General features: G+C 37.9%; 1 pseudogene; it reads right to left on the bottom strand.

Moving 5' to 3' along the window:
- Window positions 1–2,301: 2,301 nt before the first annotated feature.
- LOC125120881 (olfactory receptor 1J4-like) lies at window positions 2,302–3,235 on the bottom strand (annotated as a pseudogene).
- Between the last annotated feature and the right edge of the window lie 6,179 nt (window positions 3,236–9,414).

Genomic DNA, 9,414 nt, shown 5'->3' with positions numbered 1-9,414 from the left:
ATGCTGGAACCCTTAAACAACTGCAGAAATACCACCAATCCTTTTGTGTCACAGCAGTAACTCCATAATCTCTCTCTTTTATTCCCCCACACACACATCCTATTAGTTCTATTTCTCTGGAGAACCTTGATTAATACACCTTCTATGACCTTAAGTGATCTACAAATCTGGTCCTCTGACATTTCTAAAACTTATTACCTACCATCCATCCCCTACTCAGCACTGTCCAGCTACTGAGGCCCCCTTAGTGTCCCTGAAATAACCAGGCACCGTCTCACCTCAGAGTACTTCTAGGTGCCAATCTCCAAGCTTCTGCCCAGGTATCACCATGACTCACTTACATGTCCTCACTAATGTCTTTGTTTGGATGTTCCTTCCCAGTGGGCCCTTACTGTATCACATGATTTTTAAATTGTGAACATAACCCCAGCATACTTACTCCCCCCTTTTTATGCCTCCTTTATTCATAATGGTTTTTACCTGCAAAAATCTTACAATTATTTATTTCCAGCATAGAAACCCACCTTCCATAAAACTTTCATCCCAGTAAAGAAATAATGACATTTTAAAAATAAGTAAAGTTTATGGTGTGTTAGAATGTTAAAACCTGCTATGAAAAAAAAATGAGCATGATGAGCTGGATCAGGACTGCTGGAGTATAAATTCTACAGATGATACATTTTTTTTAACTTGTATTCCCAGAATGTGGAAAATTGCCTGGCACATAATAGTCATGCAATAAATATTTTTGTGTGCATAAATTCTACATTCACATATTTAGACTTTTCATATTAGAAGTGATTTCTCTGGGGGAAGATAACACTCATTTTCCAAGATTAAAATTAATCTGATAGCTATAGACTCTTTTCAACACCAAAATACAATTTAGGGGGATATATCAGTCTTTCTAGAATAGGGAAACTTTGTAATTGGACTGACTGCTCTCTGTTCCCCTACTGTCTCAGGCACAATCACATTAAGGTTTATTTAGGTTTCAGCAAACTATCCAGAGTACATTAATAATGAGATACTGCATTGATAAGATAAGCATTCTGAACTTTGCTAAAACTAAACATTAGAAATTAATGTTTGTAGCTCTGGAAGGCAAGAAACCACAACTTGGAAGCCACCTAAATGTTCATCGATAGAGGACTGAATAAAGAAGATTTGGTATATATGTAATGTAATACTACTCAATATAAAAAATAAAATAATGTCATTTGCAGCAACCTGGATGGACACAGAGATTATCATATTAAGTAAAGTAAGCCAGACAAGGACAAATATCATATGATATCACTCATATGTGTGATGTAAAAAACATGATAGAAATGAACTTATGTACAAATCAGAAACAGACATTCAGACATGGAAAACAAATTTGCCTACAAAAGGGGAAAGGGAGTGGGATAAATTAAGAGTTTGGGTTTAACATGTACGCAGTGCTATATATAAAGTAGATAACTAACAATTACAAGTTGTATAGCACAGGGAAATATATTCAATATTTGTAATAACATACAAGGAGATAGAATCTGAAAAATACATACATACATACATACATATATATATATGTATAATTGAATATCTTTTCTATACACTTTGACTAACACAACATTCTAGATCAAATATACTTCAAATAAATAAATAAATAATGTTTTAAATTTTTTTTTAAAAATGGAGTCCCCGTCATGGTACAGCAGAAATGAATCTGACTAAGAACTATTAGGTTGCAGGATTGATCCCTGGCCTTTCTCAATGGGTTAAGGACCCAGCATAGCTGTGAGCTGTGGTGTAGGTCTCAGACAAGGCTCAGATATGGAATTGATGTAGCTGTGGTGTAGGTCAGCAGCTACAGCTCTCATTCGACCCCTAGCCTGGTAACCTCCCTATGCCTCCCTAAAAAGAAAAAAAAATATACCAATGCCCAAGAATAGATGTACACAAGAAAATATATATATAATATAATATATATATATATATATTTCAAAAAAAATGTAAAAATCCAAATATAATAATAATATAAAACATTGCAAAAAATGCAAAATTTAAACAAACGCATGTACACAAAGGAGTTTGGTGCTTGAAAGTTTGCTGCGGGTAATGTCACATTTAGGGTTATTGAGGAATAAATGAACAAGAAATATGACTAAAGGGAATGATATTGAGCCAATAACAATGACCAAATAAGCCACACTTAGGAAAATGCTAGAGAAATGGGTGACCAACACAAAATTATTAAGGCATTTCTGAAAAAGTCAGTGAGTGAAATGAGAACATGGTTAGGTGATTCTCACTTGGCTAAAAGTTACTGTTTCTGAAAAGTATCCCCAGAGCCAATGTCATGTCTCTGTTTAGCATGTTTAGCATGTTTAGCATGTTTAGCATTGGGATGACCACTGTGTACATCATGGGAGCAATGATGTCTTTATTATGGGACTGGCCCAACGAGGAGGAAAAGTACACTGCTGTATATGCCCCATAGAACAGAGACACAACAGAGAGGTGGGAGCCACAGGTGGACAAGGCTTTGCAGATCTCTATAGTAGAGGGGACCCTCAGGATGGAGACCCCAATGCAGCCATAAGAGACCAGGATGCCACTCAATGGAAAAATTACAATGGCAGCCACTTCAGTGATTATCACCAGGTCATTGAGAGAGGTGTCTGAGTAAGAGAGCTTGAGTAGGTTTGGAAGGCTACAGAAAAATCGGCGATGATGTTGTCAGCACAGAAGGAGCCTTGGGCCAGCAGGAGGGTGTGAAGAAGGTCACCAGCACAGGAGAGAATCCAGAATCCAGCCTCCAGCAGAGCATACCGTCTTCTCTCATGACAGTGGTGTAGTAGAGAGTGTGACAGATTGCCATATACCTGTCATAGGCCATCACCGTGAGGAGAAGATTAGCAACACAACCAAAAATCATATAAAAATACACCTGTGAAAGGCACCCTGGATAGGAGATTGACAGGTTCTGGGTCTGCGTGTTTATCAGCATCTTAGGGACAGTGACAGTTGAAAAGGAGATGTCTGTGAAAGTAAAGTGACTGGGGAAGAAGTACATGGGGATGTGGAGGTGAGGGTCCAGCCTGATAAGCAGGATGATGAGTAGGTTCCCCAGCACCATGGTCAGGTACATGCCCAGGAACAGGGCAAAGAGCATGCCCTGATGCTCTAGCCAGTTGGGGAGCCCCAGGGGGAGGAACTCAGATATGCTGCTGTGGTTTTCCTTCCTCATGCTCATTTTCTCTCTTTGAGGAATGAAGAGAAAAGGGAAATGCCAGGAATTTAGAAGTACTGAGCATCACAGTTACCCCATGCTCACATGGTTTCTCAGTGACTGTCTCAGTGTAGACAGATATCACTGAACTGCACTCATACACTGATACCTCATCCAGTATGGAGAGAGCAGAACAACTTGATTTGTCTGAACACTGACATTCACATGGAGAAAGTATATGATTTCAATCAAACCCTTCTGTGGAAATAAGGAACAGCTCATTCTTTGTTTGACATAGTGGAGTCACTATGATAGACAGTAGGGAGAGAGTAATAAATAAGACACTGTCCCTTCAGGGATCTACTGTCAGGCTGCTTATGTGTTTGAGTCTGTCTTACACAACAACTCAACAACTCATGCATACACACACACACACACACACACACACCATTTAAAGCATTATTGGGAAAATTAGTATACCACATACAAAATAAATTGATCAAAACATAACTCACTTATCCCTAGAGAGACTACAAGGAAGGAAGGAAGAAAAAAGAAAGAAAAGAACAAGAAAGGAAGGAAGAGTCAAACATTATGACACTCCCCCAAAAAATTAAACAGAGAATAACCATATGATTCAGAAATTTTACTTCTGGTTTTATAACCAAAGTAGTTGAAAGGAGGGGCCAAAATCTTATTTATATAGCCATGTTCAAAAAATGGCATTATTCAAAATAGCAAAGAGATGGAACAACCCATGTCCTTTAATAAATGAATGGATAAATAAAATAAGGTCTAGACATACAATGGAATATTATCAACCTTAAAAAGGAAATAAATCTCGAGAAAGCTACAACATGAATGAACCTTGAAGACATTATGCTAAGTAAAATCATGTAATCACAAAAGTGTAAATATCATAAGAATCAATTTATATGAGATGGATTAATAGTCAAATTGATAGAGATTAAAAAATGGAATAATGACTGCCAGGGGCTCTGGGGGAAGGAAAATGGATATATAATATTCAGTGGGTACAGAGATTCCATTTGGGAAGATTAAAAAATTCTGGCAATTTCTGTTCTGGTTCAGTGGTAATGAACCCAACTATCATCCATAAGAATATGGGTTCAATCCCTGGCCCTGCTCAGGGATTGAGGATCTAGCATTGTTGTGAGGTTCAGTGTAGGTAGCAGACAGGTTGAGATCCCATATTGCTGCAGCTGTGGTGTAGGCCAGCAGCTGCAGCTCCGAATCAACCACTACCCTAGGAATTTCCATGTGCCATGGATGAAGTCCTTAAAAAAATAAAAGTTCTGAATTCAGGGTTAACAGATGCAGACTATTGCCTTTGGAGTGGATTAGCAATGAGATTCTGCTCTGTAGCACTGGAAACTATGTCTAGTCACTTATGATGGAGCAGGTTAATGTGAGAAAAAAGAATGTATACATGTATGTATAACCAGAACACCATCCTGTACAGTAGAAAATTGACAGAACACTGTAAACCAGCTATAATGGAAACAAATTAAAATCATTATATAAAAAAATAAAAATTAAAAACAAAACAAAAATAAAATATTCTGGAGGTGGATGGTGGTGATGGTTGTACAAAAATATGAATTACTTGTGTCCCAGAAATGTACACAAAAACTATTGAAATGTTAACTTTTGTTATATATATTTTACCATAATTACAAATTTTTAATTTAAAAATGTGTCACAAGAGTTAATAAACCATTGACTAAAAACAGCAATCAAAAAGAGAGTGACCACAAAATAAAGAAATAACTCATTATTTAGGCAGGATGAGTAAGCAGACATCAGGAACTAAAGATGACAAAGATACAGGAGCCCATCAAGCAAGATCAAGTAGCTTCCTGGAAATGTGTCTTTACTTCTGAGGTCTCGCTCTCACATCCAGAAAATAGTAAAGGTCCATAACATGAACTGCCCTTGAAGATTAGTAGGTCCATAGACCTTGACTCATTGCATTTTTAACAATTTTGTCTATAAAAATCTTCCTTCACATCTGCCATTCTCTATGTCTCCCCTTCCACAGCAAGGCTTTAAAATGACACAGTTCTGAGCATACATGCAAAGCGAGTGACATAAGAATTTGACCAAGGAGGTAACCAGAAAGCCGAGATATTGCAGATGCTGTAGGACTAGGGACCTATATCAGAATTCACCGTTGCCTGATTAACTAGACAAGGTTCCAAAATTGACCCCACATGTTCCCCAGAGTGGAAAAGTAGAAATCATTAAATATCGATGAGGAATACTGCAAAAAGTTCAGTAGCCTTCAAACCACCTGGACAAAGTGTCACCAAATTAGCATAAAGAAGACTGCTTGTTGTTTAGGTCTACAGCTGAGAGAATGAAATACTCAGGTTAGGAGGCTGTCTGGCCAGGTCTAATATTCACACATATTTTCAAGGCCCTCACAGGGCCCTCTATGCTCAACAGCCATCCAAGAGAGGAGAAGTAGATTGTGAGTGTGTTATACACAGAAAGAGACACTCAGCATGACACATAGTGAAACAAAAACAAAACCTCAGATGCTGCTGTTTTACTCTCTCTGAACCATACTCATCCTACTTTGAAGTGTCAAACTTGGTAAGGATTGATACCAACTTACGTACAACTTCAAAATGAAAACTTTTGTCACACACGACTTATCTGTCTAGTCACTTATGATGGAACACATAATGTGAGAAAAAATGTATGCATGTATGTGTAACCAGGTCACCATACTGTATAGTAGAAAAAATATATAATTAAATAAATGATAAAAAAGCATGAAAATAAAAACGCTCCTACACTGTTTGTAGAGGTGTAAAATGGTGTGGCCATGATGGAAAACAGTATGGAGACACCCCAAGACATTCAAGATAGAACTACCACATGATACAGTAATCCCACTTATGGGTGTACACCAGAAAGGACTGGAACCAGGATGTCAGAGATGTATCTACTCTCCCATGTGCATTGCAGCTCTGTGCACAATTAACTATGGAAATAAGCTACATGTTCATCAAAAGGTGAATAGATAAGTGTGGCATATACAAAAAATGGATTATAATTTTTCCTTAAAAACAAAATGAAAATCCAGACAATTGTGACAACAAGGATGAAGCAGGAGGATGTTATTCTAAGTGAAGTAAGCCAGTCCCACAAAGGCAAATATCACATGACTTTGTGAAACTCACAGAGACAGAGAATAAATGGCAGTCAACAAGGGATAGTTGGGAAGGGGAAATGGACTCTTGTTTTTTAAATGAAGTCAAGTGTCAGATATGCAAGATGAATTAGTTCTAGCAACTTGCTCTACAGCATAATACCTAGAGTCAAAAATACTATACTGTGCAAATAAAACTTCCTTAAGAGAGTAGATCTCATGTTAAGTTTTCATACCACATTAAAAGGACACAAGGATATTTTGAGAGGAGACAGATGTGTTGATGGCCTTGATTGTAGTGGTAGCCTCACAAGTGTGTGCACATGTTCAAACTCCTCAAATTATGTACATTAAATATGTGCTGTTTTGTGCATACCATATAACCCCACAATATGTTTTTTTTTTAAATATGAAAATACCACATCCAGTTGCCAACACAACGCACAAACCATACACACTCACACACAAAAAAATCCACTACACACACTAAGAATCATGTGTGATCTAACCCAACACACAAATAACATAAAAAGAAGCAACATGCACACAGCAACCCAAGAACACACATGTGTATTGCAGATTTCCAGCGTCCATGGTCTATTACTAGCACTGTACAATAGGACTTTCCACAAGGATGGGAATACTCTATAGCTGTGTTGCCCAATATAGCAGCACCTGTCTCCTCTGACTACTAGAGAATTGAAATATTGCTAGTGCAACTGAGGAACCAAATTTTAATTTTGGGGAATTTTAGTTAATGTTACTCTTGTGGCCACTTAAGGCTAGTGGCACCACGTTGGTCAGTGTGTAGTAAATCAGTCATTAAAAACACATAGGAGCAATGTAAACACATATTTTCTCTATCTATTTTTCATATTCCTCACATCAATGCACATATCTAGGTGAAGTGAGTGTTCCCCACCTTGTTCCAATCTGCACTGGTTCAGGCTACTATCTGAGGACTCATCACTTATGCCTCCATAGCCTAAAGATATTTAGTCATTTCCATGCCTGTTTACAAGAAGAAAAGAGAGTGGGAAAATCCACATTTACCAATAGGACTGAGACCCCAGGGAACACACTCCCAATCTTCTGTTTAGAGAAGCAGCCAAATGAGTTAATTGCCCAAATTCTTGCCTTTCTCTTGAGATGCATCTAGTGAAGAGACCAAAGAGGCTGAAATACAGGAGTCCCATAAGTTGTCTCCAATGTCAGTGACAAAATGGCCTTCCCTCTTGAGAAAGAGTGGACATGAACCCCCTTGAACTCTGAGGAACCCACAGCAAAATCTTCCTCTCTATTCACTGCAGAAAGGACCAAACAGAGCAGGACCAGCCCTTTAGATCACACACCACAGACCCTGATGTGTTTTGGAACTCACAGCCCATTACCATCATTTACTCCATCCATACGAAATCACAAAACCCCACAAAAGACAAAGCTGTTTTAAGCAGAATGGAAAAAACTGAAGGCGTCACACTTCCTGATTGCAAACTACACTATGAACCTTTAGAAATCAACACAGTATGTTACTGACATAAAAATAGACATATAAAAAAATGGAACAGAATAAGGAGCCCATACAAATGTGCTCAACTGATCTTTGACTAGGGAGCCAAAAACACACAGGAAAGGTTAGTATCTCAATGAATGGTGCTTGGAAACTGGATATCCACACACAAAACCATGAAAATGAATCCTCAAGAGTGAAAACAACTGTCTGTGCCATCCCATACTGGGGACTAAAAATGTTTGCCACCTTCATTGACCACAATATTCGCAGCCATGTTCCAACAAAATGGGTGGATCTAGAAGGTATTATGCTCTGCGAAATAAGGAAGAGAGACAATGATAAATATGTTATCTCACTTATATCTGGAGACTAAAAAGGAAAACAACAAATCAAAAAAACAAAATGAAAATGGACTGAAAAATACAGAGAAGATACCAGTGGTTGCCAGAGGGGACAGTGTCTGGGGAAGAGGGATGAAATAGGTGATTTAAAATCTTCAGTTTTAAAATAAGGAAACCATAGGATGTAATATACAGCATAAAGATATGATCAATAATAATGTGAAATAATTTCAGACAGTCATTAGATTAACAATTGTGGTGATCATTTAATAATGTATTGAAATGTCAAATCACCATGTAATAAACCTGATACTAACATAATATGCAAACTATATTTCCCACAGCATCTGGACAGGGAATTGAACACTGGACCCTCAGATTAAACATCTGATGCTCTGACTGAGCTACACAGGTCCTGCAAATTATATTTCTTTCTTTTTTTTGTATTTTGAGGGCTGCAACTGCAGCATATGGAAGTTCCCAGGCTAGGGGTTGAATAGGAGCTACAGCTGCTGACCTATGCCACAGCAATGTGGGATCTGAGGCACATCTGAGATCTACATCACAGCTCATGGCAATGTCTGATCCTTATTCCAATGAGTGAGAACAAGGATCAAACCTGCATACTTGTGGATGCTTGTCAGTTTCTGCTGAACAATCTGCTGATAACCATATTGGGGATCCCTTGTATGTTGTTTCTTTTCCCTAGCTGCTTTCAAGATTTTCTCTTTGTCTTTAATTTTGGTCAGTTTGATTAATATGTGTCTGGGTGTATTCCTCCTTGGGTTTATTTTATATGGCACTCATTGTGCTTCCTGGATTTGCGTGAGTGGTTCCTTTCCCATGTGAGGAAAGTTTTGAGCTATTATCTCGTGGAATATTTTTTTCTGGCCCCTTCTCTCTCTCTAGTCCTTCTGACACCCCTATAATGTGGATGTTTGTGCATTTAACATTGTCCCAGAGTTCTCTGAGACTTTCTTTATTTGCTTTCAATCTCTTTTCTCTTTTTTGTTCTGCACCCATAATTTCCACTAATCTCTCCTCCACCTCGTGTATTCATTCTTCTGCCTCCTGTATTCTGCTGTTAGCTGCTTCTAGTGAGTTTTTTTTTATTTCAGTTATTGTATTTTGCATCTCTTCTTGTTTAAGTTTTATATTTTGT

The sequence above is a fragment of the Phacochoerus africanus genome, chromosome 2, assembly GCF_016906955.1.
Source record: "Phacochoerus africanus isolate WHEZ1 chromosome 2, ROS_Pafr_v1, whole genome shotgun sequence".
NCBI classification, from domain to species: domain Eukaryota; kingdom Metazoa; phylum Chordata; class Mammalia; order Artiodactyla; family Suidae; genus Phacochoerus; species Phacochoerus africanus.
Note: the sequence above shows the minus strand (reverse complement) of the source record. Positions and strands in the feature narration are given on the sequence as shown.